Raw genomic sequence first — 15807 nt, 5'->3', positions numbered from 1 at the left:
ACTACAGTACAGTATTTTATTAAAAAAAGCTATTCTATATAAATATAATAATATTCAGGTCATAGGATCCCCTCTTTTATCACCTATAATAAGAATCTTCATTTATACAGCAGTTGGTGAAGGGAAGACCAATTAAAAATATTACAATATGCGGCCTAGCAGTTGTGGACTGACACAGTGGGACTTTGGCATCTGGACTTTGCTGCAGGCTACAACCCGGTCACCAGCACAGAAGTAGTCTCAGTTCCATGAAAGTTGACCCAGTATAGTCTACAGACATCGGGGAATGACAACAGAGGGACAGTGCTCAGGAAAGAAGTCGAGGGTCAGTCATAAGCAGTATTTTAGGTTGAGGTCAGGGCTGATGAAGCGGGGCCAGAAATAGTTTGAGGACTTTGAAAAAAAAGAAAACTCTGTTGCCTTAAAGCGAACCTGTCACCAAATTTTCACTAATAAAATAATAACAGGTTCCCGTAGAATCAAATAGTGCTATGGGAACCTATCGAAGGGGCTTATTTACCAAGGGTCCGCGAATGCAGTTTTGTCAGACTTTCCAACCTTTTCTGGGTTTTGTATTGCTGTGACAGGTATTTAACAGGGGATTGTGTCGCACGAGATCGGATTTTGGTGCAGCTGCCCTGGCTTTCATGCCACAGAAATCGAGGGTGTGCCGTCGGACGATCCCACTAATTCGGACTGAGCACGGGATTTAACTTTAAAATTGTGTCGCAAGATCAAGCAGTTATATTCACCAGGAAGAAGAAGGTGAACTCTGTCGGACCTGAGCGGAGAAGCGACACATGCCGGATCTCGGGTGCACGATCTTAGTAAATACCGGCAGCGTACATTATCAGTGGACAATGCACTTTCTGTGAACTCCTCTGGATGGGTAAGTAATTGTGCCCCATTAGGTTTATTAGTAAAAATCATATTCTTGTGACAGGTTCTCTGTTTGTGCAGCATGAATTTTCAATCTATGTCTGGTCATTTAGGGAGATCAGTGTTTCTTCCATTGTCCCTTCCAAACTTAGTAGTAAGGGTTGCTCACCACATGGCTGTTTTTTTCCACATCTGATCCTGCCTCTTCCATCCATATGTAGGCACGTGATTGCCAGGCGATGGGTTAAGAATGGCAAAGAAATTTAAGTTCAAGTCCCCTGACAGGTCACATGGCAACATGGGACCAGCAAGTAAAATGTAGCCAGTCCCTTGTAATGTTGTCAATAAGACAGACTAAGGATCACATCACTGTTTCATGGTCACATGATGTCAAGATAGGGTGTCCTAGCAAGTGGCCCGATGATGCTGCTTCTTGCATCACATAACATGTATTAATTTCAGGAAACTTGCAAGCAGGGAAAATAAATATATACACTCACCGGCCACTTTATTAGGTACACCTGTCCAACTGCTCGTTAACACTTAATTTCTAATCAGCCAATCACATGGCGGCAACTCAGTGCATTTAGGCATGTAGACATGGTCAAGACAATCTCCTGCAGTTCAAACCGAGCTTCAGTATGGGGAAGAAAGGTGATTTGAGTGCCTTTGAACGTGGCATGGTTGTTGGTGCCAGAAGGGCTGGTCTGAGTATTTCAGAAACTGATGATCTACTAGGATTTTCACGCACAACCATCTCTAGGGTTTACAGAGAATGGTCCGAAAAAGAAAAAACATCCAGTGAGCGGCAGTTCTGTGGGCGGAAATGCCTTGTTGATGCCAGAGGTCAGAGGAGAATGGGCAGACTGGTTCGAGCTGATAGAAAGGCAACAGTGACTCAAATCAGAAGGCAAAAGAGCATCTCTGAACGCACAGTACGTCGAACTTTGAGGCAGATGGGCTACAGCAGCAGAAGACCACACCGGGTGCCACTCCTTTTAGCTAAGAACAGGAAACTGAGGCTACAATTTGCACAAGCTCATTGAAATTGGACAGTAGAAGATTGGAAAAACGTTGCCTGGTCTGATGAGTCTCGATTTCTGCTGCGACATTCGGATGGTAGGGTCACAATTTGGCGTCAACAACATGAAAGCATGGATCCATCCTGCCTTGTATCAACGGTTCAGGCTGGTGGTGGTGGTGTCATGGTGTGGGGAATATTTTCTTGGCACTCTTTGGGCCCCTTGGTACCAATTGAGCATCGTTGCAACGCCACAGCCTACCTGAGTATTGTTGCTGACCATGTCCATCCCTTTATGACCACAATGTACCCAACATCTGATGGCTAATTTCAGCAGGATAATGCGCAATGTCATAAAGCTGGAATCATCTCAGACTGGTTTCTTGAACATGACAATGATGTATCAAGTAGGCAATTCTGCTGTGTCTGCTGGGTTTCTGTAGCTATATGTGTAGTGTATAGGTTGTGTACAGGGTGGGCATTACTAAAATTGTTATATATATGGATTGGGGCCCGTGCCCCAAATCTTTAACAACCCTAGCAACGCCCCTGCCAGAAAGGCTGTTACTGTTGGTCACTAAGCATGAAAATATTACCGTATTTTTTGCCCTATAGGGCGCACCGGACTATAAGGCGCATTAGTCCGATGCGCCTTATATATGTAATAATTACATATATAAGGCGCATCGGACTATAAGGCGCGGGGTCCGGGGGCGGAGCGGAGACCCGACGGGACGCGACGGGACGCGGCGACGGGACGCGACGGGGAACGCGGGGAAGGTGAGCGGGGAAGGTGAGGGGGAGGTGGAGGAGGGCAGCGGACCATACTTACATAGGTCCCCGCTACCGGAGACAGCAGATCTCCAGCGGGAACTGCAGAAGTTGTTCGTGCCGCGTGGTCTGCAGTTCCCGCTGGAGATCTGCTGTCTCCGGTCTCCGGTAGCGGGGACCTATGTAAGTATGGTCCGCTGCCCAGCGCCATACATAGGGCGCACCGGACTATAAGGCGCACTTTGGATTTCCAAGGAAATCCAATGCTTTTAAGTGCGCCTTATAGTCCGGAAAATACGGTACCTTATCTAGAAAATCAACTTTGAAGTGAACTGTAAATTGGTTGTTTTAAGTTAAGAAGAATGAAAGGTTAAGACTGAAGTGAAGGTGAGGAGCTCTGAACGCCTCCTCCTCTGGGATTGAAATCATGCATCTGACTTGATGAGGTGTAGTTAGTGATGTCCCTGGATGCAGGACCATCAATTACAGAGAAGGGGGCATTCTGAGGAAGAGAGAGCTTGACTTCTCCGCCACCTTGACTTAATACAATGACTTTACATCCCACTTCAATGTAACAAAGTAGTGTTTGGAGCAGCACTGTGGAAAAGCTAAGATCTTGTCCAAAGTGGGTGCAAGCTTCAGTCAACCAGACTCAATGGTTGTAGAAAATTGACTGGTAGTGAAAGCACAAGAAAGCAGCACTCCAAAAATAGTAGAAATTTATTCATCCGTGGTACATAGTAGCAACTTTTCAGCTCATCAACAGAGCAATTTTTATGTAATGTGTGTGTTACATGGCAGGTACTTATCCAAATTTATCCATGGGCTGAGCCCTCTCCAAAAAGGTGGGCATTTGCAGCAGACATCCACCAGTAACTCCCGCTGTGGGTGCTGGCGCCGACCACGAGTGTTAATCCTGTAAATGCCTCCGGCAAAGCTGCTGGAAGCATTTAAATCCTGCATGAGCGCCGCCATCTTGGATTCAATTGCTGCCCCCTGATAGGTCATCGGAAGGCAGAGATCGGTTGCCATGACAGCCATGGGTCTTATTAAGACCCAAGGCTGTCTGGTTTAACCTATTCATTACAATACATTGAAATGAATGGCAGTATATGGTAGGCTCAATCAGACAACCCAGTGGTTTAAGTACCCTAGGGGATCTTAAAAATTGTGAAAAATAAAATAAAAAAATTTTTTAAAAAACCCTTTTCCCTCGAACTCATATAAATATAAATAAACAGTAAAAATCCTACACATGTTAGGTATCACCACATTCCAAAATGTCCAATCTATTAAAATATAATAATGGTTATTCCAGGCATTTAACTGTACAGCGGAAAATAGCACCCTAATTTGAAAATACCACTTTTTTGCCATTTTGAAAAATATTTAAAAATTCTATAAAAAGTGATCAAAAGGCCGTACAGTTCTAAAACGTCATCAAAAGTCACAAACTTAACACCACCCTCAGCTCCATACACTGAGGTATGAAAATCTTGTCAGTGCCAGAACATGTCAAAATGAAGATTTTTTTGTACAGGAGGTTTTAAATATGTATGAATACATTATAAGCCTATACAAATTTAGTATCCCCATGATCATACTGACCCAAAGAATGAAGTCAACATGTCATTTGAGGTGCACAGTGAAAGCCGTAAGATCCAATCCAAATGGCGCAAATGTGTTTATTCACTATTTTCACAGCATTTGGAATTTTTTTCCCACTTCCCAGTACAGGGCATGGAATATTAAATACAGTCACTCTGAAGTGCAATTTCTTATGCAGAAAACAAGCCCTCACACAGCACTGTACATGGAAAAAAATATTGAAGATGGGGAGTAAAAAATTGAAACGCAAAAACGAAAAAGGGCCCTGGCGGGAAGGGGTTAATAAATAGTATGCAGTAATGTGCAAGTGTTATATTTAGATATAAGCAGTGGTGAATCAAAAGAAATAAAGAATGTTAAATAATAAAGAGACACTCGCTCCCTGTAGTGTATAGGCACCTGTTAAAAAAAAGAGACAAAGGGACAAAAAAACATTCAAGCAGCCTGGACGTCAGTAAGTCATTACATATTTTAGGCCTGATCACATATCACAGGCAAATACCTGCGATCCTCTATCTCCTGGGTGGGTATCTCTTCTTGTAGGGTGCGCTCCTGTCTGCTCTGCGGCACACTCATGGGTAAACAACCCGCATTGGTCAGGTGTCAACCCTCTCTCGTGGGATTCTGAGCCTGGAAGGGTTGGTAGCCATCTTAGTTAAGGGACCCAGTGCCCATTTCACAATATCTAAGAGGGAAAATGAACAATTTGTACAGAGTGTGATATCCAAACCAATGCAGCACTAAAATGTCTGTCAAAGATTTAATGAGGTCCAATAAAATTGTTTGTGTAACGCCTCTTTTACACCTCCCACATACACATAAAAATTATAAAAATGATGTCATAAAATTGTTATCTAACAAAAAGAGAACAACTGAGTTAATGCGTAGGAATACATAAGAGTAATGCAAAAAATGTGGTCAAGAAAACCTAATTAAGAATGTTTAAATTAAATTCCATATTCAAACCAGCAGGTTGGGTGGTGTTCAAGCGATATATCCATTCAAATTTTTGTTTTTCCAGCAATCCTGTATGCCACCACCTCATATCCGTGGTGGGATGTGATCAACAATGCAGAACTTTAAATGGCGGATTGTCATCGGATCGCAGGCACACCCATGCCCCTCTCTGTGGCGGGACCCCCGTCCCGCACTTAACTCGCCATGCTCCTGCTCCGGTCCCGGCTAGCCATGCGTGTCCCCACTCCCTAGGGCGCACTGGAACTCAAAGATTTAAAGGGCTAGCACACCTCTGATTGGCGCTGGTACTTCCGGGTTTCCCATAAAGACTGGCTGCTCCCATCAACCCCTGTCAGATCTTTGAGCTATTTTGTGATAAAAGAAAGCTTCCCAGCGTGTTCCTGTCCTTGTTCCCGTTTCCCTTCCTGCTCTGCTTGATCTCCTGTTGTTTATCCAGGACTCGACCTCTGACCTCTGCCGCCTGCCCTGGCTGCCTGTTTTTGCCTAACCTCGAGACTGCCCACTGTTGGGGGGTGAATGGTGAACTGTTTGTCTTCTCTGTGTGTTTGTAACTTTTCTTCTTTTTCTCCTCCTGCTGGCCAGCAAACCTTTGTCTCTGTCCACTATTGTTTCACCAGACAAACCAGTTCAGCAGCCACCACTCAGCATTACCTGATCATACCTGTGTGTGCAAAACCTGAGCAGAGGGTGAGCTGGGGTTATATAGCTGCACCTGATTACTGCCAGGTGATGCAGAGCTGAAGCCATGTGGTTTATGTTTGCATTTCTAACTTTGGTTACTTTGTGTATATTGTAAACTCCCCTTTATTATTATATTGTGTATTATATTGTATTGTGGCATTATGTATATTAAGTAAGAAATCTATCTTTGTGTGATGTTTGTTGTTAAAGGTGCAACCCAGGGGTGTATCCCTTTAAAACTCAAGGGAAATAGTTGGGTATTTAATGACACCTGTGTGTACATGGATGGTCTCTAGGTCAGAGTGTCTGATCTGACCACAGGGGAGCTGCTTGTTCCAAGGTAGCTGCAATCTATCCCCTGAATTATCAGCATTTTTGTTCTGTACATTTTATTTTTGTGCAAATAAATGCAAGCCTTTTCTTTGGACCTGAAGCCTGAGTAAAGATTTATTTTTTTTTAACGGCCAGAAGACCCCACATCTCAACATATGGTGGCAGCAGTGGGATGGCTGTTTGTACTGGACTAAGTACAGTTTACTACTCAGCTGATGGCAGGACGTACCAGGAGGTTTATAACGACGCAGTCTGCTAGACCACCGCAGCGCGCTAAAGCATCTGCACGTCCCAAACTGGTAGAAGGATCTCGCCAAAAGGCAAAAGCAGTTCCTGTATTGGAGATGGAGAGCACCCAGCCAGAGGTATGCAAACCTGTGATTCCAGAGGAGGGCGCTGCAGCTGGTACTGATCCACCAGTGAGTGCAACTGCTCCAAAAAGCATGGAGGAACTCCTTGTATGGTTGGTCCAGCGCCAAGAGTTAAGTGATCAACGTAGAAAAGAGGAGGAAAAATTCTACCGTGAAAAAGAGCAATGGAGGCGAGACAAGGAGGAGGAGCAACGCAGAATTGACATCAAGCAACAAGAGGTGGAAAGAGCAAGGAGAGATGAACAGTTTATCCAGGCACTACAAGCCATGCAGCAAAATCTTTCTCCTGCCACAAAATTAAAGCTGACCAAGCTAACAGAGACTGATGATATAGAGTCATATCTAAAAGTATTTGAAAGAGTGGCTCAAGCAAACAAGTGGCCTGAAGATCAATGGGTCCTTCATTTAGTGCCATTCCTCACCAGCAAAGCACAGCAGGCATATAGCCAGATGAGGACTGATGACGCTGAAAATTATAAAAAAGTCAAAACTGCAATTTTAAGACGTTAAGTTATTATCTATTGGGTAAAGAGTTTGTGTTAATTTCCGACCATTATCCTTTATTTTTGTTGCATACAGTGAAGGGTAACAATGCTCGTCTAACACGTTGGTACTTGGGCTTACAGCCTTACCGGTTCTTGGTACAGTTCAAACCAGGGAGTCGGCATAAGAATGCCGATCACTTATCCCGATTTGGTACCCAAGTCCAAGAGAACTACTTTGTGGAAGGGCAAGCTTCCACTTAAGCAGGGAGGTATGTTGGGGGGTGAATGGTGAACTGTTTGTCTTCTCTGTGTGTTTGTAACTTTTCTTCTTTTTCTCCTCCTGCTGGCCAGCAAACCTTTGTCTCTGTCCACTATTGTTTCACCAGACAAACCAGTTCAGCAGCCACCACTCAGCATTACCTGATCATACCTGTGTGTGCAAAACCTGAGCAGAGGGTGAGCTGGGGTTATATAGCTGCACCTGATTACTGCCAGGTGATGCAGAGCTGAAGCCATGTGGTTTATGTTTGCATTTCTAACTTTGGTTACTTTGTGTATATTGTAAACTCCCCTTTATTATTATATTGTGTATTATATTGTATTGTGGCATTATGTATATTAAGTAAGAAATCTATCTTTGTGTGATGTTTGTTGTTAAAGGTGCAACCCAGGGGTGTATCCCTTTAAAACTCAAGGGAAATAGTTGGGTATTTAATGACACCTGTGTGTACATGGATGGTCTCTAGGTCAGAGTGTCTGATCTGACCACAGGGGAGCTGCTTGTTCCAAGGTAGCTGCAATCTATCCCCTGAATTATCAGCATTTTTGTTCTGTACATTTTATTTTTGTGCAAATAAATGCAAGCCTTTTCTTTGGACCTGAAGCCTGAGTAAAGATTTATTTTTTTTTAACGGCCAGAAGACCCCACATCTCAACACCCACTTCTGTACTTCTATTTATCAAGTTACTATATTTATTATGGGACAAATGAATGTTCTAATGAAGAATGTATAGAGGTGAATCCTTGAAGTAAAAGTAACTCATTTTGCAAAGTTGCTTATACGGTCATTATTTTGGACACTGTTCATAGAATGCCACTTAGATTCCGTTCCCAGGTGTCGGCTAGTACCCTGACAATGAAATTAAAACGTCTAGGGAGAGGCAGATCCATCTTACGTATTAATTGATGACCTATGATTATGCAGTCTTGGGACACCCTTCAGGAAGACATACCCATTTAGGAGATACAGGATCACAGGTATTTGCCTGTAATACATAATAGGTGGCTATAATATGTAATGACTTACCAGTGTTCAGGCTGCTTTGTACTCCTTTCTTTTTTTGACAAGCGCCAATGTTATATGTAATAACCTCCATTTGGTCCTCTAAAAGGAGTGAGTGTCAATATATTATTTCTTTTGGTTCACCACTGCTTATATCGATATATAACACTTGCACATTGGTGCATACTATGTATTAACATATGTCACTTTGTATTCATATTAAGTAAATATCTATTTAAATATGTAGCATGTCATTGTGATGTCATGTCCTGTAGGTGGATAAATAACCGCTATGTAACACTATGTAATTGCTTGAAAATGGCTCCATTGATGAGCTGAAACGTTGCTACACGAGTTGTACAATGAGTGGATACATTTCTACTGTTTTTGGAGTGCTACTTCCTTGTGCTTTCTCTTTCTGGATATTGCCACCATACTGGGTCATGAAAGAAACATGATCCGTAAACATTTCAGCTGCTTGACAACAAAATAGTAGTGCATAAGTAGGTTAGTTTCTGCTGTAGGTTCCCTTTAACTCCTTGCTTACTAAATCATGATGTGCAGGGAAGATAGGCAGATAGGACATTTTTGGTTAGATATACTGGCCATTTCTTTTCTCAAAGTGTAAAAAATGCCAATTCCAGTTATAGTGTAAATCAGCAATAATAAAAAAAAAAGATTATTAATGATGCTAACCACACCCCTGTCATCATCCCCCACAAAAGGAGTCACAATGGCTTCCACAAACAACCGCACCCAATCCCTACTAAAACACAAAGAATTGAGCTAAGTCACCATAAAATAACAAAATGGGGGGCATTTACAAAGAAAAATGTGGCAGAATTCTAGATTAATATGCACCAAAATAATAATACAAAAGAACCTTGCTGGCAGGAAGCTAGGTCATGTGAAATAAATTATTATAAACTACTGAGATGATTCATGAAAAGCTGACAAAGGAGAATTACAACATAGGCTATTTGAACCTGTCACCATTTTAAAAAATCACATTCCTGGTAACTTTAAGACTAGTTAGTCTAACTTTTATATTATAAAAATAGACTAGCTCATTTTATAATAATGGTAAGATTATGCCCTTACCATAAATCCAGGTCTAGAACTGTCAAAGGAAGTAGAAAATAATTTTTTCTTAAACATTTTAAGATTAATAATAATAATCTTTATTTATATAGGGCAATCATGTTCTGTATCACTTTACAAATCATTGGGGACATATACAAATAAAATAATACATTAGAGAGCAAAAACATAGTCATAAGGAACAATGGGAGTGAGGGTCCTGCTTGCAAGAGCTTACAGGATGAAGGGAGGACACAAGAGGTATAAGAGGTATAATTTAATAAATAAAAACAATGCTGCTTGAACCATTCATCAGCCACCATCTTATATACGGAGTCCAAGGTTAACGGGACTTCTCTCTTCTTTCTTCTCTAGCCGGCAGAGTCGTGTCCATGCGATCTGCTGGCAGGCGCACACTATGATGCGACATTGGCAGGTCGCATGGGGACCGGGAGCCTCTGACAGGAATCAGGGGCCGCCGCCGAGGATCGGGGGTGAGTATTAAGTTTTTTATTTTTTATGGCTGGCTGTATACTGTGTGGAGGCTGGCTGTATACTATATGGAGGCTGGCTGTATACTACATGGGGGCTGGCTGTATACTACATGGGGGCTGACTGTATACTACATGGGGGCTGGCTGTATACTACATGGGGGCTGACTGTATACTACATGGGGCTGGCTGTATACTACATGGGGCTGGCTGTATACTACTTGGAGCTGGCTGTATGCTACTTGGGGCTGGCTGTATGCTACTTGGGGATGGCTGTATACTACATTGGTCTGGCTGTATACTACATTGGTCTGGCTGTATACTACTTGGGGCTGGCAGTATACTACAGGGGGCTGGCTGGCTGAATACTACATGGGGGCTGGCTAGCTGTATACTACACCCTCGGCTTATACTTGAGTCAATAGGTTTTTCCCAGTTTTTGGTGGTAAAATTCGGGATCTAGGCTTATACTCTGGTCGGCTTATCTCATCTGATACGTTTTTCTAATGTTCAGGCATGTCCCCAGACAATGGGAGATATCTGCTTTTATAATACTACTTTTTGGGCAGAAATGTAATATATATTCTTAAGTGTTATATCAGTGTTAAATGCTCGGTAAGCTCTGTGTAATATTTTAAACTGGATTTCTCTCCATATCACCGAGTATGTAAATGTAAAAAAAATTCTGTAATATTATCGAAAATCTTATGGAATGTGTCTAAGATGTTTTGTTCGCACAAGGTTACTGTCGCTTTTGATTGATATTGATGTCTTCTATATCTCTGATTTTTAATTGTTTGTTTGTTTTTTATTTCTTGCAGAGTCCTCCACACTGTTATGATGTCATTTAACAGTATATGATGTTTAAAGGGAACCTGTCACCAGGAGACCCATTTTTAGCACTCCCCAGTCCCCATAGAGCATAGTACATACACTGCCAAAGTGTTTTTGTATTAAAAATTGGTTTTACAGAAAAAAAGATATGTTATATTGTACCTTTCATTAGCATCTGCTGTGTGACTAGGAGGGACTGGAAAGGAGCAGTTCCCCCCCACCCTTGGGAAACATGTGACCATTTCAAATATGTGAATAACTCCCAACACTCGGGATTGGCTGTAGAGGAGCAGGGGGCGTCGCTAAGCCAGTCTCCTGGTGACAGGTTCCCTTTAATATCCCCTTTTCTTACTGATTTGATATTGTAAAGCACAGCTCCTATGCTATTAATATGTTTTCTCTTCTACTTCTCTTTCTAACAACAGATATCAAAAAATGCAAGTTAGGTTCTATTTTTGAAGATCTGGAACATCTAATGCACCTTATATCTTAGGTTTTTGCATTTGTGTGAAATCTATTTAAACCTGCCCCTCCCGGCACACCCTGGGGGTTCTTCGTGCCTTGTGCCATAGAGAAAGCTTTGTCTGATGCCCTGCTTTGCCCTCCGTTGCCTGCTTTGTCTCTGACCTTGAACCTCTGCCACCTGCATCAACCTATTGCCTGTCCTCGACCATGAGATTGTCTGCCTATTTTGCACCTCGACATTAGCTGCCACCGCAGACAAGTCGTTCCTGTGGAGCAACCTGGTGGTATCACGCTGCAGCAAGACCATCCTGCTTTGCGGCGGGCTCTGGTGAAGACCGGTGCCACTTAGATTCGGTTCCCAGGTGTCGGCTTGCGTCATCGTCCGGGGTGGTCCAGGGGGGTCACTAACCCTGAGCTCTGACAAGATCCTAGGTATTTTTACCTACATTTCATACTTTATATATCTGATGAGGTTATCTTTATAGGCAAGTTATGCATCACAGCAAAGAGACAATCACTGGTGTTCTGAAGGAGGGTAGGGGTAATTCTACATTCAAAATTATATTCCTGGGTATAATCAGCATAAAGAAGAACCCCAACAGTATAAGGAAGAGGAGACATGAGACATACAGAAAAGTAGACACTGAAAATGCTGTCAGAGAGATGAGAACCAAGAGAGTGCAGTGACCATCAGCCCAATAGAACAAATCATGCTGAGGTGGTCCACAGTATCGAACTCTGCTGAGAGATCCAGAATGATTAGAGAATAGTCACCTTTGGGTGTAACACTGAGGAGATCATTGGAGAGACAGAGCAGTGCCAGTAGATTGCATAGTATAGAAACCAGATTGTAGGGAATCAAGAAGGGATTTAGCAGAGAGATAATGGGTCATTTGAGAATAGACCAGGTGTTCCAGGAATTTGAAGATGAGAAATAAGAAACTGGTTGGTAGTTAGTAGCACTGGTCCAGGAAAGGTTTCTTTAGTGATGGGGTAACAACAGCATGCTTGAAAGAAGAGGGAAAGACACCATAATAGAGAGGGACATTGAACATTTTAGTGAGGTTAAAAGTGACCACTGGGGAGAGAGACTGTATGAGATGTGAGGGGATGGGGTCACTGATACAGGTAGTGGGGCGAGCAGAGTGAAAGAGCCTGGACACTTCTTCCTCTGTGACTGGCTGAAAGGTATCGAGTGAACTTGGTAAGGTACCAAAGTGTATCTTTAAAGCAGGTGGCCAGATCTTTAGCCTCTGGCCTGGTGACAGGTGGCTGCACCTCTGGTGTTTGTAAGGAGTGAAGAGTATCGAAGAACCTTTTAGCATTATTAGAGAGAGAGGATATTAGGCTGGTGAAATAGACCTGTTTGTCAAGGAGAAGGGAGATAGGTTCAGATTGCTGACAGAGGAATTTTAAAAATCAGTATAGCATAGACCAGTGGTGGCGAACCTATGGCACTGGTGCCAGAGGCGGCACTCAGAGCCCTTTCTGTGGGCACCCGGGCCATCGCCCTAGCACACCAGACAGGACTCAAAGAATCTTCCTGCAGTTCCAAGCAACTTAAAAGATGCTGCTTTCAGTCATATTTTGATACTAACTTCGCTACTTGGGAATGTAGGAAGAGGGAGAATGTGTACACAGGGACGAATTATCTTTGGAGGACCTCCTGCTGGCCCCACGATTTTCTCTGTAGAGAGGGACACTGGAAAGGAAAGAAGCTTAAGTTATGTAAATTTTCCATCTTTCTTCTGTGTTGCTGGCCTCAGGAAGCCAATATGATTGAAAGTTGTTGAACAGGGAGCAATAAGTTACTGCTTTCATTTTTGGTTGGCACCTCACGATAAATAAGGGGGGTTTTGGGTTGCAGTTTGGGCACTCGGCTGCTAAAAGGTTCGCCATCACTGGCATAGACTATTGGAGCCTGTGACAGGTTCACTTTAAGGGGAATAGGACCACATTCAGAAGTCTGGTATGGGGCCCAGCCTCTCTTAATTACGTCCCAGGACACAGTAGTAGTGTTAGTAGTAGCAGCAGCAGCAATAGTAGTAGCAGCAGAATTGAAAGTTTGTAGTAGTGGTGGTAGTAGTACTAGTAGCAGCAAGAGTAGTAGTCATAGTAGTAGCAGCAGTAGAAATGATGGTAGTAATAGTATCAATAGAAGTAGTAGTAGTGGTACTAGTAGGAACAGCAGATGTAATATGAAATCTTCAGCTGGAAAGACTGTGATGTATGAATTTGCTACAGTCTGACTGGTAATATGGGCTAATCTATTCTAAGAAAAGACAGAGCTTCTCATGGGAACATTTGTATAGGTTTCGTTTAGATCAGAGTGCAGGTGGCTGTACACAGCAGTTGCTGAAGGGCTATGTGTTTATACAGTTGCTGTTGGGGAATGGAATTGATTGGTTATATAACTATTAAAATAAACAACTCAACTTTAATCTTTTGTGACTATTGTGTTTTAAGAGATCTAAAAGTGGTTTTAATTAGACTTGATTTATTCATTGTTTTATTTCATTCTCACCCACAGAAAAACATACTCTTCTGTTTATACTGAGCAACTAGAGCAGATTTCAGCAGATAAAATAAGATTTGGGAAGAAGTTTGACATTGTCTGGATGAATCTGCTTTTTCATGTTAGGTACATACATGGTTATAAATGTTAGGTATGTGTCACATAAACTAAGTCTCTGTATAGGAATGAAATGTGATACTTTGAATAAATTGGTTATACTGGTGCAATTGTTAAACAATGGAATATATATTCATTATTTTAACTTCTTATTGATGTGTATATGCATAGTCAGGGCCAAATTAAGGTAGGTAGAGGCCACTAGGCGCAAAATCTGGTGGCGGACAATTACTATTCTAATATATTATTAGTCTAAACTTTCTTCCACTTACATGTTAGCCTAGCTGGCACACGGGCAGCAGTACTGACTTGTAGTCCTAATCGCCATGCCAGTCTCTGGCGCCACTTCCTCCATAAAAGTTTCTTCCTCTTCCCTGATAGAATCAGGTAGAGTGATCTGTGAGGAAGTAAACCTAACACTGATTAGCTGAGACTTGGCAGGCAACCAGTTCAGCCAACCTGCTCTAAGTTTAGGAAGAATTCAGACCAGGTGTCACTCTGCATTAACTACAGGTGGGTGGGCATGCCCTCACTGACAGATCCAGTGAGTCATTGTCACAGCTTGGAGGAAGGAGCATGTGCGGTCTGGTGGCACCGCCGCTGTGTATTACTCCCAGAGACTGGGTAACATTGCTGGTAAGGGCCCCCTTATGTAAAGTGGTGGGAGCCCTGGGGAGCACGTCCCTGGAGCCCTCCCTTTAATTCAGCCCTTTGAATAGTATGTCAGAGTGTCATTACAATGTATGGAGTGGGATCACAGGATTCTGTGGCACAGATCGTGGGTAGTAACCATTTATATACCATAGGCAAAGCCACCTACAGCACTTGAATACCGTCAGCCCATGCACAGAGCTATAATATCCCTGGGTTTTGATTGGGGGTGACAATCCAAGACTCGCATGGTTGTCATACATTGATGCAGTAAATATACAATACACTGCAAATCTGCAGTATTGCAATGTATTGTATGAGTAATCAGACCCCCTAGGGATCAAGTACCCTGGTAAGTAGTAATGGCAGAAGTTACAGTAGCTATTGCAATCTTTCCAGAAGTTAACTAGCTGCATTCTACAGTAGCCGTATCTAGACAAACACAGCTGACGTTTCTTGGTGGAAAACTCAATACTTTTGCTTGTATATCCGGCTAGAGGTATATGTACCGTATATACTTGTGTATAAGCCGACCCAAATATAAGCCGAGGCCACTAATTTTACCACAAAAACCTGGGAAAACCTATTGACTCGAGTATAAGCCGAGGGTGGGAAATGCATTGGTCACAGCCTCGCCATTATATAGCCTGCCGGACCCTGCCCTATAGTATATAGTGAACACCTGCCCCCCAGTATACAGCCTGCCAGCCCATATCCCCAAGTATATAGCCAGCCTCCTGCCCCAGTATATAGCCAGCAGTGGGGGAAGCTGGAAAGGTGAGTTTTGATATATTTTTTTTACTCGAGTATAAGCCGAGTTTGTGTTTTCAGCACATTTTTTTTGTGCTGAAAAACTAGGCTTATACTTGAGTATATATTGTATATCTTATATAACTCCCCATACTAACCCGCCTCCCAGCTTACCCAATAGAAGATATTTGAGGAGTAAAGGATCGGGCAGGTTAGGTCTGGGGACGCATAAGAAATCCTGCATATCCTGGCATAAGGCAGACATTGAAGAAGGACCTGGAGATGGAGGTTCTGCTATATATCTAGTGTTCATAATAGTCCAGAACTGTGCTACTTTCAGACCCACTTATACAAGTGACATACTCTAGTCCTTTCTGTCAAGAAGATCTATTTTTCTGCAACAGTTAATGCTATAGAGAAAGAGATGGATAGTACTTTACTTTGATTTCTGCAGTGTGCTGGGGCTATCTGTCTTTGGAGTGGCATAATTAAAG

This window comes from Engystomops pustulosus, chromosome 3, assembly GCF_040894005.1.
Source record: "Engystomops pustulosus chromosome 3, aEngPut4.maternal, whole genome shotgun sequence".
In the NCBI taxonomy this organism is placed as follows: domain Eukaryota; kingdom Metazoa; phylum Chordata; class Amphibia; order Anura; family Leptodactylidae; genus Engystomops; species Engystomops pustulosus.
The sequence above is the reverse complement of the archived record's forward strand: the minus strand, read 5'-3'. Positions refer to the sequence as shown.